Source organism: Lutjanus erythropterus, chromosome 10 (assembly GCF_056507025.1).
Source record: "Lutjanus erythropterus isolate fLutEry1 chromosome 10, fLutEry1.hap2, whole genome shotgun sequence".
Taxonomy (NCBI): Eukaryota; Metazoa; Chordata; class Actinopteri; order Lutjaniformes; family Lutjanidae; genus Lutjanus; species Lutjanus erythropterus.
This window is the reverse complement of record NC_139326.1, coordinates 21,807,962-21,823,678: the sequence shown is the minus strand read 5'-3', so window position 1 is coordinate 21,823,678 and position 15,717 is coordinate 21,807,962. Positions and strand designations below refer to the sequence as shown.

At 39.3% G+C, this 15,717-nt stretch overlaps 1 protein-coding gene across 1 annotated transcript in view; it reads right to left on the bottom strand.

The window, feature by feature from the left end:
- The window catches only part of fbxl17 (F-box and leucine-rich repeat protein 17), a 305,963-nt gene that overhangs the window by 29,129 nt on the left and 261,117 nt on the right, over window positions 1–15,717 (bottom strand). The window lies entirely within an intron of this gene.

The following is a 15,717-nucleotide window of genomic DNA, read 5'->3' as shown; positions in this document are numbered from 1 at the left end:
GCGGTGTCCTCCCAGAGAGACGCACAGAAAATCGACGTGAAACCAGGGCAAGTCATCTGGCCAGCTGTGACACATAATTCCAATGTTTACACAACACCTAGAGAATACACACACATGCACACATGATGAAACACATACACGCACACATCTCATACACACTCATGCTGCAGGATTCATCCATTAGAGCGCTGGCAGGAGTCACAGCACTGAAAGGCAATGACACTGTGCCAGGGTAAAGTGTGACTCCATGCCAATGTATGATTTAATTCTGCTTGTGTGTGTGTGTGTGTGTGTTTACTGCTGCCAGGGCACAAGCATAGTGCCAGGGTAAAGAGTATACACCAAAACAAATATCTGTCAGTGTCTGGGGGCTTTGTTACACCAGGGAGCATGTGTGCATACATACCTACACACACACACACACGCACACACCATAGATCACACATGTGTTGTTCGTTTAATACTCTCTTAATTTATTTATTTAACAGAGTACAAATTAAAATGTGCAGCTGACAAACAAGACGAGATTAAATCTTCTGTAATCTATCTCAAATAAAGACATACTCTGCTGCATTAACACACAAACGCACACGGAGACACAACAATCTCCCCCATCAATCTTTGACCCGTCAATCGTTGGGCAGATGGAGGAGACCTGCGCTCCGCCAGTCGATTGATAGTGCTGCTCTGTGATCGATTGGCAGGGCCTGCACTTTGTTGTCCACTCTCTCACAACCGGCACTAATGAGAGTGGGAAGGGAGGAGGAGGAGCGAGGGATGAGAGAAAGATGAAAGGAGGAGGGTAAAGACAGAGAAAGCCTTTGACAGCACCTTCAAATAGTTACTTAGCCCTGATGTTGTTTTCTCATTTGCAGAAATCCATTTCACTTCAAACTTTTTCACAAACAAGCCTGAGACTCAGACATCTCCGCTTCAATAAGGAGGGAAAAATTAATCTTTACATCCTTTTTCATGTTGAATCTCTCCCTGTCCCCCTTTTGCACTTTTATCACCAGCACTTTTCAAAATGCCTTCACATATTACTGTATTAAATAACATGCAATCGGCAGACTGTCATCGTTACTGCATATTGGGTAAAATTCACTCTCCAAGAGTGTGTATGTCTGTGTGTATGTGTGTACATATATATGAGTGTGTGCTCACACTGAGGAGCGGGAGCTTGTTCCCACAGGAGAAGGGAAATGAATAATCTTATGCTTTTTGAATCAACTGCATGTATTTAACCCTCTTTCCTCCTGTCCAGCTGGAAATATGTAATGTAGAGTCTCTGCTACACACGCACACACAGGCACACACGTGTACAGTATGTAACATATGTAATATATAGCTTTGGGCACTTGATGTGCTCCACATGTGGTTCCTTTTGTACTCCAGCATGCTCTGAGATGCCATGCATAATGGCACATTATGGCTAAACAGGCAGTAACTCGGCTTTGAAGTTACACAATGTTTCATGTAAAACAGCACCATGGGGAAGGAGCTCCATCAGGCCAGATGGGTGAACAGCACACGGAGAGGCCATGTTGTTTTTCAACATGTGATGACCTGGTAAAATATTCTAAAAATGGAGACACTCGTGTTTTTTAGGGCTGTCCCCGACCAGGATTTTTTTTTTCAGTTGAATCAGTATGGCCGTACAATACAAATAGTGGGGGGGGCTATAGCTCAGCTGGTGAGTGTGTGTGCCCCATGTACAGAGGCTATCAGTCCTCTACAGCAGCGTTCAGTTCCATTCTAGTCTACAGACCATCACGGCTTCCCCTTTCCTGTCATATATCCTGCATTATCAAATAAAGACATAAGTAGACAAGAACAAAATTACAGTTTTGCAAATGGAGTTAGTTTGGCAAGAGCAATACAACTGTTTCTAGTTAAACAAAATGTGCCTTACTCTTTAAAAAAAGGTCTGCCTCTATAGTGATCCTTTTCATAATTTTGTCTGACATTTATAATAACACTCTGAACCTGTCAGTGACGTAAACAAACAATCAAGTAAGCCTATCCTGTTCAGTCTGTAAAACTGACAACCTGCCATGCTGTTGCATTTTGCTGTCTACAATGATGCAGCTAAAAAAACAAGAGCTGCACTCCTTTACTTTAAACAGTTAACCATCAGTACGTCACAAGAATTTTTTAATAAGGTTGCCAGCTAATATAAAACTATATAAATCCTCAGTGAAATGTTACCCCTGTGCATTTTTGTCAACTTCTATCTGTTTATCCTGTTAAATGCACAGTGACTGACAAAAGAAAAGACTGCTCTACTGGGAGAATCTCAGTCGACTGATGATGATGATGATGATTCGAATCTTGGACTTTCAAGGGGCAGCCCTAGTGATTTTTTTAGCGTGTTTGAGCATGTGAGTCTGAAAGACGTCAAGCAGGTGAACGGCATCCCATCCTGCTCCCCTTGTCATGTCCAATCACATGATCCCAAATTCGATTACCTGGGCTCAGACCTCTCGTCTGATGTTAAGACACACATATTGCTGCTGTTAAAACCCCCTTGCAGAGCAATTGGGAGGAACAGCAAGATCAAATAAAAAAGGAGAGCTTCATAGTTAACCGAAGCGAACAACAGAACTCCCTCCACTTCCCCTTCACCAACTCACAGCCCTGTTTCTTCCCCTTCAACTTAACTTCTTTCAGCCTGACAAAGTAAGGGGATGGAAGCAGACAGGTGCCCACCACAGTGAATGTATAAGAAGCGCGAGTGAATACATTGTCCATGCATTTCCTGATTACTGTGCTGCACTCACCCAAGCACATAACCCTCCGAATCTGAATTACAGGCTCCAGACTTTATAAAGAAAACATATGGCAGTTTGAGATAGCTGCAAGGACAAAGAGAGGAGCAAATAACCATAAACATCATTTTGTTAAGCTCTCAAGTTGGTAAACTGGGGAGTCAGATAATGCCTTTGTCAGAATGAGCCAAGTGTTAGGCTGTTTAGACTTGTTTAGTGCTCTATCAACAAGTTCATCTGGTCGCCATTACAGTCTAATATCCGTGTGTGTGCTCTGCTTCTCCCCCTCTTGCTTTGATCCTTTATCAGGAGACTGTAAACTCCAGCTACTGCCAGTGGCAAATGGAAATCATTGGCTACTTCTGCAAAGGAGAGGAGCTTTCAGTGGAAACCTTTTAACTACAGTCAAACAGTTTTGTTCACATTGTCAGAAATGCAGAGCGCAGTTTGAGCTCAGTGCCTTTGTTTTGCAAGTTATTGGCAAATTGGCAAGTTATTTGAACAAACAAAAATGTGAAAAGAGGTGTTTTGTTTATGTGGAAAACATAAATCTTAAGTTTATAACGTTGAGTGAATGTGATTTGGCTCCTCCTTGCATGGCCAATGCTGTGCAATCATTGCAAATAGCAACTGTGCTGCCCGTTTCAGACCCTTAAAAAAAACCTCCAGACAGAAGACATATTCATGTCACATGTGCATAATTAAATCATCATCCTATCAGCAGAGATGTTTAATTTAGACTGATACCATACTGCAAAAGGACTCCAGCAAACTAACTTGCGACTAACAATTATTGTCAACCACTATTATACTTTCAGTCATATTCTTGAGTTATAGATTAGTTGTTTGGTCCATAAAATGTCAGCAAATGGTAAAAAATATTGATCACTGTTTTCCATAACACAAGGCAAAGTCCTTAATTTCTTGTTTTGTCCACAATCCGAAGACATACAGTTTACTTTTATAAAGGACTAAATAAACCAGAAAATGTATACATTTGAGAAGGTGAAATCAGAGATTTTGGACATTATTTACAGATTATTTTATTATTATGTTGATTATCAAAATAGTAGGCGATTAATCTAATACTTGATAACTAATTGATTAATCGACTAAACATGCAGTAGCGATTTAAATTGATTAATACTTACAGAACCTATTTAATTATATATACACAGTACATTATATCACAAAAGAACAAAATATTTCAAGTTGCTTTTTAGGGTACTTGCTAGTAACTGACAATTACATTGCTTGAAATTTAACCAAAAAATGTTAAAATATAGGGTTTTCAAAAACTTCTGACTGGCAGTGTATAAGGGACCATAGGAGCAGGAAATTGTCTTTCCTGACTGATAATGATTTTCTGTCTGAGAAATAGATGAAGCGATATGCAAGAGAAGTTAAGGTGAAAAAGAGGTGGAAGAGTCTGAGGAGAAGAGGGGAAAATCCCATTCTGGCAGCAGGAGCTGTGACTGAGTGGTGACTACACACTCACAGACGGTAATGAGGACACACTCTGCTGCCCTGCCTGAAAATGGCTTTAGGATCGGGCTCTTGCGTGTGTACGTGTGTGTGTGTGTGTGTGTGTGTGTGTGCATGTGTACACTTCCCCTTTAGTGTGAAAAGAAGCAGAAAGAGACAGAGATTGACCTTAAATCCTGGATATCACTCATTCTGAGCATGGCACATTTCATCTGTCTTTTACCAAGTCTGTCATTGGGGGATAAAACTATGTCATCATACGAGAAACAGGTGTGGATCACATTTAAAACCATTTGCCTCACTTTAGTTAAGCATCTCCTGGGAATCGGGCCAACATATCTTCCTGTCAATCAATCACTAAACAGCAAATCAATCAAGAGATCAATATAAAGAGAGTCACGGACCATTTAGTACCTTAAGGAATGGTATCCCTGTATCAAAACCAGTGCCTGCAACCACTCATGGCAGTATACCTTGCAATTTTTATTATTATCCCCAGCAGGGGATCATGCAGTCACTTCTGTGTGTCCATATGTGAGTGTGTGTGCATGATCAACGGACCTGCATCTTGTCCAGAGCAAATCTTGCATTCTACTCAACTGATAAGCCTATTTTTTGTGCACATTCATGACTGCATGCTGAAGGACTATGATTCAGAATTTTGGAAAAAAAAAAACTAAAACCTTTGTTAATGGCTCCATGCTGTTGCTGGAGGCATTCTCTTCTCAGGTCATGATATCTCAAGAACGCCTTGATGGAATTTCATCAAACTTAGTGAAAATCACCACTTGGAAGGAAGGATTAACTGATTAAATTTTAGTGGTCAAAGATCAAGGTCACAGTGACGTCACTAAACACATTTTTGGCCACAAGACAAGAAACCATACACTACTTAAGAAAAAATTACACACAAATGCTGACATAGTGACATATTATCTCCAAAAGTTCCCTGTGACATCATGATGTTCAGCTCTCTATCAGTTGTCTGTGCTCCTCTGTAGCACATGTATAGTGATAACTTTCATTTTGCCAAAAGTAGTTCTTAATACCTTTCATTAAATTCCTTTAAAGTTACAGGTCAATACAGTGGTAAATTCCATATTAAAAACCCTTCAAAGTCTTCACTACATACATTATACGAGTCTAAACAGACATGGATGTAAACTGTAACTTGATTGTTTGGGGGAGACAAACAACTTTGAGGCAGAAATTCTATTTTTTGACTGCTCTGTTTTATATGACCACTGACAGCGGACTTCTGACTCTTCTTAACTGGCCACTAGGGGCCACATCAACAACTGCTTCAGTATGAAACATTGTACTGTGTGTGGACATCATGTTAATGCTGGCAGAAGTTTGCAAATCTCTCCAGGTTGCATCTGGCAGTTGTGGCGGCATTGCAGTAGGTGCTTCATCATCTGTTGCCTGGCGGGGATCTGCACTCTACCGAGTGACATCTTCTAGTTTTTACTAGGACCTTCCCAAACATTAACAATTGTGGCATAAGACACTACTGAGGGCTTTCAGTTAGGAACCAAGATGACAAATGTCAAGCAAAGGTGAACAGCTGAGTAAAAACCCTAAATCTTTGGTGTTCCATTAACTCCTACATTATCTCCAGACTGAGATTCATAATCTATTCCTTTCCCATATCAGGCACAAGGCATTATCAAACACCATAAATAGCACATTTATCTAAACATAGAAGGGTTCTGGGTGAAGGTAACCGCACCCCTACCAGCGGGGTCAGGATTTGGTCAATCCTGTGATGACCGCAACGTGAGAAGAAACCCTCCTTAATCAGCTTATTCTCCTATCTCTATACCTGACCTCAGAGCATCAGGGGTTAAGCATCTTTTACAGGCTTATTAGATATTCACTTATTACATTCTCCTAAATGATGGTGTGCCATTACTGCTATCTTATTGCTCTGAAGCCATCCCCATGCCTGCCTGCTGTAACCCTATACACCATATTTTAGCCACTGATGAAGACAGAACGCTTACGAAAGAAGTGACGGTATAAGGTAAAGATTTACTGGGAGGCAGCGTGTGTGCATGTGTGCGCAGTGTGTGTGTGTATAAATATGGCAGCAGGGACAACAGAAAAAAAGCTTATTATAGCTGATGTATTCCAGAGAGCACAACTGTCATGTCTAATGTGAAAGACATTCACTCGCTTCTTTGTGCTGCATTTAAAAACTTGGCCTCAGCTTTGCCCTCTCCACTGTACTGCTGTACGCTGAAAGCCAAAAGAAAACCCCTTTTCACTTCTCATTCCTTCAACTTTGGGAAGTTCCAAGGGATGTGAAAACATTCTTTTAAGCGGATATCACAATTTGTATTTTTTCCTCCCATTTTAACCAACACTTTGACTGAGATCGCCTGATCTGACTGAGGCTTCACTTCTGCTGTATTTTGTAAAATTACACAAAAACCAACAGCGAGCGCAAGACTTATAGAAACTTATAAAGATACACTTTCATATTGTAACAAGGACTGGGCAGCAGAATCATATACACTGGTGTAGGGATGTTTATGATTAATTGCTGTTAAGAATTTAAGCAATTAACTACTTATTAACTGGCAATATATGTTTTGTGGACCACTTCTCTGAAGATCACAGGTTACAGGACAATAGAAATACCTCTGCCATGTGAGATTTTACAATACGGTTTATATATTATGACTGCTTTCCCTTTAATATTGCTTGACGTATTTGGAAAATCAGTTATCAGGATGGTTTTGCTTGCTTTGCTGCAGTTAAGAGTCAACTATTAAATAAATCACCAACCATCTGTTAATCGATTGAGTTTAAGTAATGTTTTAAGAAAAACAGTTAAAATTCTCTGTTTGCAGCTCCTTAAATGTGAATTATTTCTGGTTTCTTTACTGCTTTATGACAGTAAACGGTGTATCTTTGGGTTGTGGACAAAACAAGACATTTGAATATGTCTTCTTGGGCTTTGGGAAACACTGATTGATGTTTTTCATAATTTTCCAACATTTTATAGGCCAACCAACTAACTGATTAAATGAAAAAATAATCAACATTTTAATTGCCAATAAAAAATATTGTTAGTCGCAGCCCTTATTAAGATCAGTCAAAGATCAGTCAAAAAACATTCTTGTGAAATTATCAATTATCAATTACTCAAATGACCTTTACCCATAAAAAGTACATACATTGAAGTAAAGGATTATTTCCATATTACCCACTCCTAATAATAACCATGTAAGTTTATAGTTCGTGGATGAACTTAAAAAACACTGTGAGCTCCATTCTCTGTAAGCATGTATACACGTGCACATGTGCATGTGTTTCCTTGCATGTATTTAACGTGACGATTTGTTTACTGGTTGTAAACATAAGCAGAAACAGGAAAATGCTCTCACAGGACTGTGTTTACATGTGTGTAAATATACATGCATGATCACATGTACATCATACAAGAGTGTAAAAACTGTGAAAGGTGACCCGGTGACCTCAACAAGCACCATGTGGATGTCACTTAACTCCTTTGATGCCTGTCTGACCTGCCTGAGAGTTGGTCTCACTGTCTGATTGATTAACACACTGTGCTCATCTTCAAAGTAGCAGGCCTGACTGACCGGGGTCACACAGAGTGCCAAAACTAATGCAGTAAACAACATACTAAATAAAGCACTTGAAACACACACACTGGAGGCAGGAGACAAGAGAGGGACTGTTGCTTTAGCCTGTGGTGAGTCGAGAATTAACAAATTAAAAGCTGTGAGAACCAGAGGGAACTGGAGAAGGCATGCGGACAATCCCTCCATTTAGCTGGGAAAAAACTCGGATTCACATAGTCCAAGCCAGATAAAACTATGCAGATATAAAGATAAAGAAAGAGGAGAAAGAGAAAACGAGGGAGCAGAGGTTCTATGAGGTGGCGTTCTTTGCCCTGACATTTTGGGCCGATGCAATCAAAGGCCAAGGGAACTGAAATGAGCCGGGCTCGGCAGAGAGACACAGGAGAGAGGAGGAACAGATTGAGAGCAACACAAGAAGGGGGGAGAGCACTTTATGGTGGGACATGCTCGATCTGGGAAATTAATTAGCCAGAGGGCAGGGAAAAGGCAGTGTGCCTCCGTCTGTGTGTGTCTGTGTGTGAGCACTGAGGGCATTTGGGCATTTTCCCAATCAGTCTCTGATCTGATGTAAACCAGCTGACACATAGCATTTTGTAGCAGTGTGTGCTTGTATGGTTTTATGTACTTTAAGTGTGTGTGTGTGTGTGTGTGTGTGTGTGTGAAGGAGAGCGAGAGAGAGAGAGAGAGAGAGTAAGAGAGAGAGAGAGAGAGAAAGAGAGAGAGAGAGAGAGAGAGAGAGAGATGGATACCATTTTTAAAAAATTAGCACATATATGCAGATTTTGTTAAATGCAGCTAAACCCCTCCATAGGCAAGTGACCCTTCCTCCACTGCCAGAAGACTTGTTTGCCTTTCTGTTTTTTTTTTTCTGATCTGCAATGCAAAGCTGAGACTCAACTCATGTGTGCAGAAGAGAGCAGAAATAAAGACATTTCTAAAAGTCTCTGTGTTCAGTACTTTTGTAGGTTTTAACTGAATCTCTGTGCTTTAAAGTTTGTTTTAAAGTTTTTTCTCCTGTGTCGCTGTTTGTGCTTTCAGGTATCTGCATTATTTTACTATTTTATGTTGGCTTTTGAGCCGAATAGGAGTTAGATAGTTGAATGTTGAGTCTTATTCCTAGGACGTTAAATACTAATGTTTTGTGTGGGCATCTCAAGCACAACAAATTATTAAAAAAGAAAGAAAGAAAGAAATACAGGCAGACGGCAGGATCTCTATAGACACAGACAGTACCACAGTGGTGGGTAGGTCAAAAGTGAAGATTTAGAAGGACTACGTTTATGAGTCTACACATTGTTTTTTTTCACAGGAAAATGGTGCCTTTAAGTTAGTGCTGATGAACATTTTGCTGCTTCATAGTAAAAACTTTAATAAAAACAAATAATGGGGGGCTTTTGCTGTAAAGAATTTATAGGAAATATAACCTCTGCTTTGCTAGGCCAACACACCGATGTGTTTGAAAAAGAAGCAAAATAGGGGACAAACCTCTTGCTTCCACCGAAAAGGGGCAAAAATAACATGTCCACCCAGTTATCTTGTTTACATCAGTGCCAATTAAGTTTGCCAAAAGTAATGACAGTTCAATATTTTTCAATACCACATTGTTTAAAACAATGAAATGTTGAAAATTCAATAGTATCAAATATACCAAATCTATAAAAAGGAAAAGAAAAGTGCTTGTTTATGACTTCAGTTCAGTTCAGTCTTAATTGCTCTGCCTGAAATCTGTCTTGCAGTAAAACCACAGTATTCAGCAACTTTTTCTGTACCAGCAACCAAAATTTTGGTATTGTGACAACCCTATTGCCGATAACAGCTGGAGCCGATAAATACCCATGAGTCATTTGACCTGGGACTAAATGCCTATTGTACCCTTTTCCATTAAGACAAAAGCCAGATGTTAGTGGGTGATAGATTTTTTTTTTCCAGTGTAAAAGAGGGTAGAGAGAGAGACAAACAGAGGCAATCAGCAGATCCTGAAATGTTTAAGTGGTGAGGTAGAGACAGTACAACAAAAAAAGTGACTTTGATGTTTTATGGTAGTCTAGCATCTGAAAATAATACACTTAAGCACACACACAGAGGTAGACACACAGAGAGACTGTTTTAGTGGTTGATGTGCGATAACCTTGCAGAGGGGATGTGAAGTTTGGAAAGGAAGATTGGAAAGGTGAGTGAGTGACAGTGAGAGAGAGAGATAGAGAGGAAGAGTGATGGGCAAGGACAGATAGACAGAGTGAAGGGGTGATAAGGAGAGATGGAGCTATCACAGAGGTGACCTACAACAGGCTTTGCTTCATTGCTGAGAACAAGCACTCGTCACCAAATCGCACACACACACATGCGTGGGTCAATGGGACACTTAACAGGTCGGCATTATTCATCAGGACTTAATTAAGTTGGACGAACCATGGTCTAAGATAAGAGCAGTAAATTTTGCACAATTAAAAGAGAATTCAGTGAACAAGTTTTTGAGAATAAGTACTACTAAGTAAATACTTCAACCATTAATTATCATATATATGTCAGTGCAGGGAGTATCACGCCCTACTGTATGAGTAGCAAAGAGAAAAGAAAGGATGTGGAGGTCAAGGTGGTACAGTATACAATCATGTGGCACATCCATTAATTGTATATAAAGATGGATGACGTGTCTACACTTCCTCCCATAGTACAAAAATGAAGCCATATTACCTGAGATATGAGGGCTGGCATCTTGGTGATGTCATTTGGAGCCAAATTCTGCTCAGTAGTGGTCAGACATGGAACCATGAGTCCCACCCTTTTTGCTCTGTACAGTACAATAACAGCTGAGCAAACTTAGTACCTTGTTCAACTCTGCTTTTCCTGTAAAAGTACATATAGGGTCACATCTTAAGTTGGTGAATTTTAGCAAAATGGTAGCTAACTAGCCAGCTAGTTACCTACTGAACTACATAAAATTAGATAAACTATCTTAGGAAAAAAATGCATTTGATGTTTGGCCCATGTCCTTACTGTTAACAGTGAGGGGGTGGGATTTATGACCTATACTGCAGCCAGCCAGCAGGGAGAGATCAAGATGCTTTGGCTTCACTTTTGGTGACCTGTCATGTCGTCCACCCTTACATATGTCACTGAGCACTTCTCACTTTTCTGCAGGAGACTCTGTCACAGACAAACAATTCAGTTTTTTGTTTGTTCTTTTACTGTAAACTATCTTTAACTTTAACCAAGTGTTTCAGTTGCCTAACCATAAGTTAATCATATTTCATTTTCCATAACCACAGTATTTCCCTAACCATAATCATAGTGTAGATGCCATGCAGAGATATTGTCAAAAGAGAAAAATTTAAAAACATTGGCACTGGACTAGACAAATGCTGGTGCTGAACTAAATCCAGGGTTCTGCAGAATTGTCCAATATCGTTGTCTGGCAGTAGGATTGATGCTGGGAAAATAATTTACTGACTAAGAGCCGCCATGCAATTTTCTAGTATAAATGAGGGTAGCAGCCTATTTAGGCATGTCACAGTTTCAAGAATAAATTGAAAATTGATAGAAATTAGCTTTAATTTCAATAATCAAAATCAAAAGCAGGACTGATGATTCCTCCAGGATTTTTTGGATAAATATATGGAGACAATATTCTCACTGATGTTTTTTTTTTTTATGTAGGTCATATAGAGGCATCGGTACGAAACTGGTAAGAACTTAATACACTACTAGCTGTCAGTACTAAAAAATATTTACATCAAACATCAAATTGAATTGTGGAGTTTGAAACTCATGACAACCCTAGGTGTATTAAAGCTTAAGAGGCTGGCTTGGTGTCAGATTTTTAGTATAAATCTCGGGGGAGAAAGCTAGAGAGCAGCTCTTGCCCCTTCCACAGCACCACTGCTGACACTTGCCCCTCAACCCCCGGCTGTCCCAGTGAAGCTGCTCAGTGGTCAAAACATCAGACTCTGGTTGTACTAGGGCAGTTCCAGGTGTGAATGTGTAAATTTGAGAAACTTTTCTGGAAAAAGTAAGTAAATAAAAGTTTTAAAAAATGCAATATCTGAGCTTGTCAGGTATACTTACAGTGTAGACAGGTATAGTTCTATTTTTTGTGAGGGTGGCAAGGTTATGTGGTATTTTTGTGGCCTTGATAGTTTCACCAGAATGTATTTTGTGTTGACGTTGTAGATAGTTGTACAAATTTGTGCTGTTATACCTACTTCCATTATTGTCTTTGAATCTAAAAATGTTCCACAAAACAAAGAGGGATTTTTACTTTTTTGTCACAAGTGAGACTGGATTTTATTTTCCTTTTAGCCTCAGTCTCATTTTGTTTTTTATTTTGGAAGATTTTTCCTCCACTATTCAATCATTCCCTCACACACAAAGACATATTAGAGTCATTTTTGTGCATTGTTCAGTTGGTGATGTGGATTATGGGCTTGTCATTCACGGTTTGGAGTGCTTTGATTGATTAAAAAGATTTCCCGACTAATAAAAATGCAGCAGAATTGTTGGCATGTAAGAATGAGATTGCACAGAGGTAAGAATCAAAATCTTGATTTTGATTGAATTAACCAGGCAGCTCTGGTGTATGTGTATATAAATACAGAGAAATTCCTTTAAATGCTAATAATGACTTACTCGCAGGCCTACAGTGTTTTTTGTGTGTGTTTGTGCGTATTGTTATGTGTATGATCGGTGTGGAAACAGTGTGTTTTATACCTTCATCCTTCTTGTTCAAAGACAACATCAACAAGGAGAAAATAGACTCAACACACACACACACAGGTTCCCATTGCCATCAGCAGTAAAAGCAGGATATTAAGCTCTATTTCAAACCAACAGCACCTCTGCTCCTATGCACCTCTCCTTTGAGGATATTAATCCTCCCCACCTTTTCTCAGCCTTCCTCTTACTCTGTCTCGTTCTCCATCACTCTCACCCTCTCTGCTTCTGTCTCTCTGCTGCTCTATTTTGGATTGTGTACAAGAGGAAAACTGCTCTCCAATTCTGACATCACAGATGGAGGGACATAAAGCTTAACAACTTCAGTTTGAAATGAGAAGGTGAGAGAGGAGCGGGGAGGACGTGAAGAGGAGGATGAAGATGAAGACAGACAGACACCGTCCCAGTTACTGTACTGCATGTTGCATGCATCTGACTGGAATTAACGTAGCGTAGCAATAGTTATGGCTTTGGTTATGGATTACAGCTAATCCTGTAGCATAGGGAGCAGGTCTTAAAGGTAATTACACGCTACTATTGGATCCAGAGCCCAGAAATAGGCCTCTCTTACATCACGCTTATTAAGATCCAGAAGAAAACTGGCTGCTCTTACACACTGCTTAGACAGAGTACAGGTTAACACACCGTGGCATTCTCTGCCAATCTTAATACTATTTAAACTTGTCTGGTGGGTAAAAAAGAGCATTGTTTCTGAGAGCTCAGCTGTTAGGTTTGTGAGGAAAAGTATGGCTTCAGTACTAAAAAAACATCTTGGTTGCACTTTATTTTACAATACACTCATTAGATGCAACAAGCCGGACTTTGTATCGAATTAGACAAAAACTATATACTTTCTTTAAGGGTAATTAGAGACACATTACAACAGAAATGGAGAACTTAAGTGTATTGTTACTTTATTGGATGATAATTTGGGATGTATTACAACAAAACTGTACTGTTAACTAAAATGAAATCACATATCTGCTACTTCCCCTTTTAAAAACAATACATGAACCAGATCTACCAATGGCAAAAGTTATAGAGAGCTGGAGAAATATTTGTCTCTGGGTGACTGCACAGATTGTACAAGTGTAGGCAGATAATGTGATCTGATCAAAAAAGTAGACATCTGTCTCGGCTAATCTGCCAGTTGTATCAGACAAGCCAAAGAAGATGTGACTCAAGTTCGCAGATATGTGATTTCATGTTAGTTTACAGTACAGTTTTGTTTTAATTTGTCCCTAATTACCTTCTAATAAAGTCTAATAAGGGTTTAACGGTGGAAAATAATACACTTTAGTTGGCAATACAGTTCTGTTGTAATGTGTCCCTTATTACCTTCTAATAAAGCCTGAGGGTCTAATAAATGATCCAATACTAAGACTATCTAATTAAGACCACATTCTTTCTAGTTTTTACCTAATTTGATAAAACATACAGCTTCTTACATCTTATTAGTATACAGTTAGGTGAATGGTGACTAACTAAGGTATAGCTGTGCTTGTTTACTTATAAAGAACATATTATTTCTAGATTTATGTCTAATTTAATACCAAGTACAGCTTGTTACGTCTTTTAAGTATACTGTAAAATAAAGTGTGATCAAAGTCTTTATTTGTATTGATTATCACTGTGACCAGGACATAATTTGGTCATCATTATGAAACTTAATAGTGAGCAATTCTCCCACACAGTATAATGAGGTAATTAGCATCATCACTTAGTTCTCAATTCATTGAGTATTACACTGGCAGACAGGAAGGGGGTGACATCCAAACTGGACTTGTTCCTCTTTTTATTTTAGTCATTTGCCATGCCAACACTTTTTTTTTACCCTTTCCTGCTCAAAACACCACTCTGACTCTGTCTAATAAACACAGACGGCGTTCCAGGTCCCGCTAAGTCTGTTTCTGTGCCTTTTCTCAAGCTTTTAATAGTCTACTCTGTCCGCTTTAACCCAGCGGGAATCATTAACCAGACACACACTTCCTCTTCCCCCGTTCCCGACGAAAACCCTCCAAACTACTATGATCACAAGACTGTGTGTGTGTGTGGTTTTGTCTGTGTGTGAACTAGGGGTCTACTTATCCCCCTGAAACAACCCTAAAACAAATGACCCAATACCAATTAGTTGCAAAACAATTAGGTTAGTAGACCGTTGATAACAGGCAGACACAGCTGAGGAAAGGCTTGAGTTCCTTCCCTGAACCCTAAAACCAACAAGAATATCAATAAAAAATTTAAAGCCGGCAAAAATCCAAAGTGTGACCAACAACAGGCTGGACAACAACAGGAGGAACAGTGTGTTCCATTTGAACTGGAACGTTGGCATTTCCAAGTTTCTAGTTAAAATTTTCAACTGGAAAGATGGCTGCTCTGTGCATGAATGGTAGTGACAGCTGTAGTAATATACTGTGTTTTAGCACCTCTGTCTTTTGTGTTTCATTCAATCAGTCATTCACAGCACTGTCCAGCTTCTATGTGTAGACATGTTTCTACATGTTTTTCCTGGAGGTGCCCATCTTTGTTTTTCAATTTGATTTAGATTTTTCCGTCATTGTACTGGAACGTGGTCAACTTGGGCGCAACGTTTTTCCAAGCTCTCTTCTGTTTGACCAGTAAAAAGCCAAATTTAACCTTGACCTAAACCTCCAGCAAAGTCTGCACAAAGTGAAGCACAGGCAGAATTTCCTCAGCATAGAGGATTTTAACTCATCCTTCAGTTTTTTGTGGGATGATTAGGCTGAAACAAAGAAATCCATGATTAATAGACACAGTTCTTAATTTGAAGTGCATGATTCTGGTCATTTTCCTATTTTAACTGTCTGATTGGAAATTTAAAGACTGCAGGAATAATGATATAACGTGTTGGAAGGGCAAACTTTAGAAAAGAAAAGATGAAGGAAGAAAAGAATACAAAATGCTTGTAGTGCTTTCTGAGTGGGCGAGATGGCATGTGACTGGTAACCTGCATAAAGATTAGAAATAGATAATCTGCATCAAACACAGGTTTAATAATGCTGATATATGAGCAAGAACACCAGATAAAGAGAAAAGCAAACATTTCATTATGAAAAAGTTGAAGATCTTAAAGTAACAGAATATGCGAGGCCATAAAACAACAAGAGTATTAATATAAA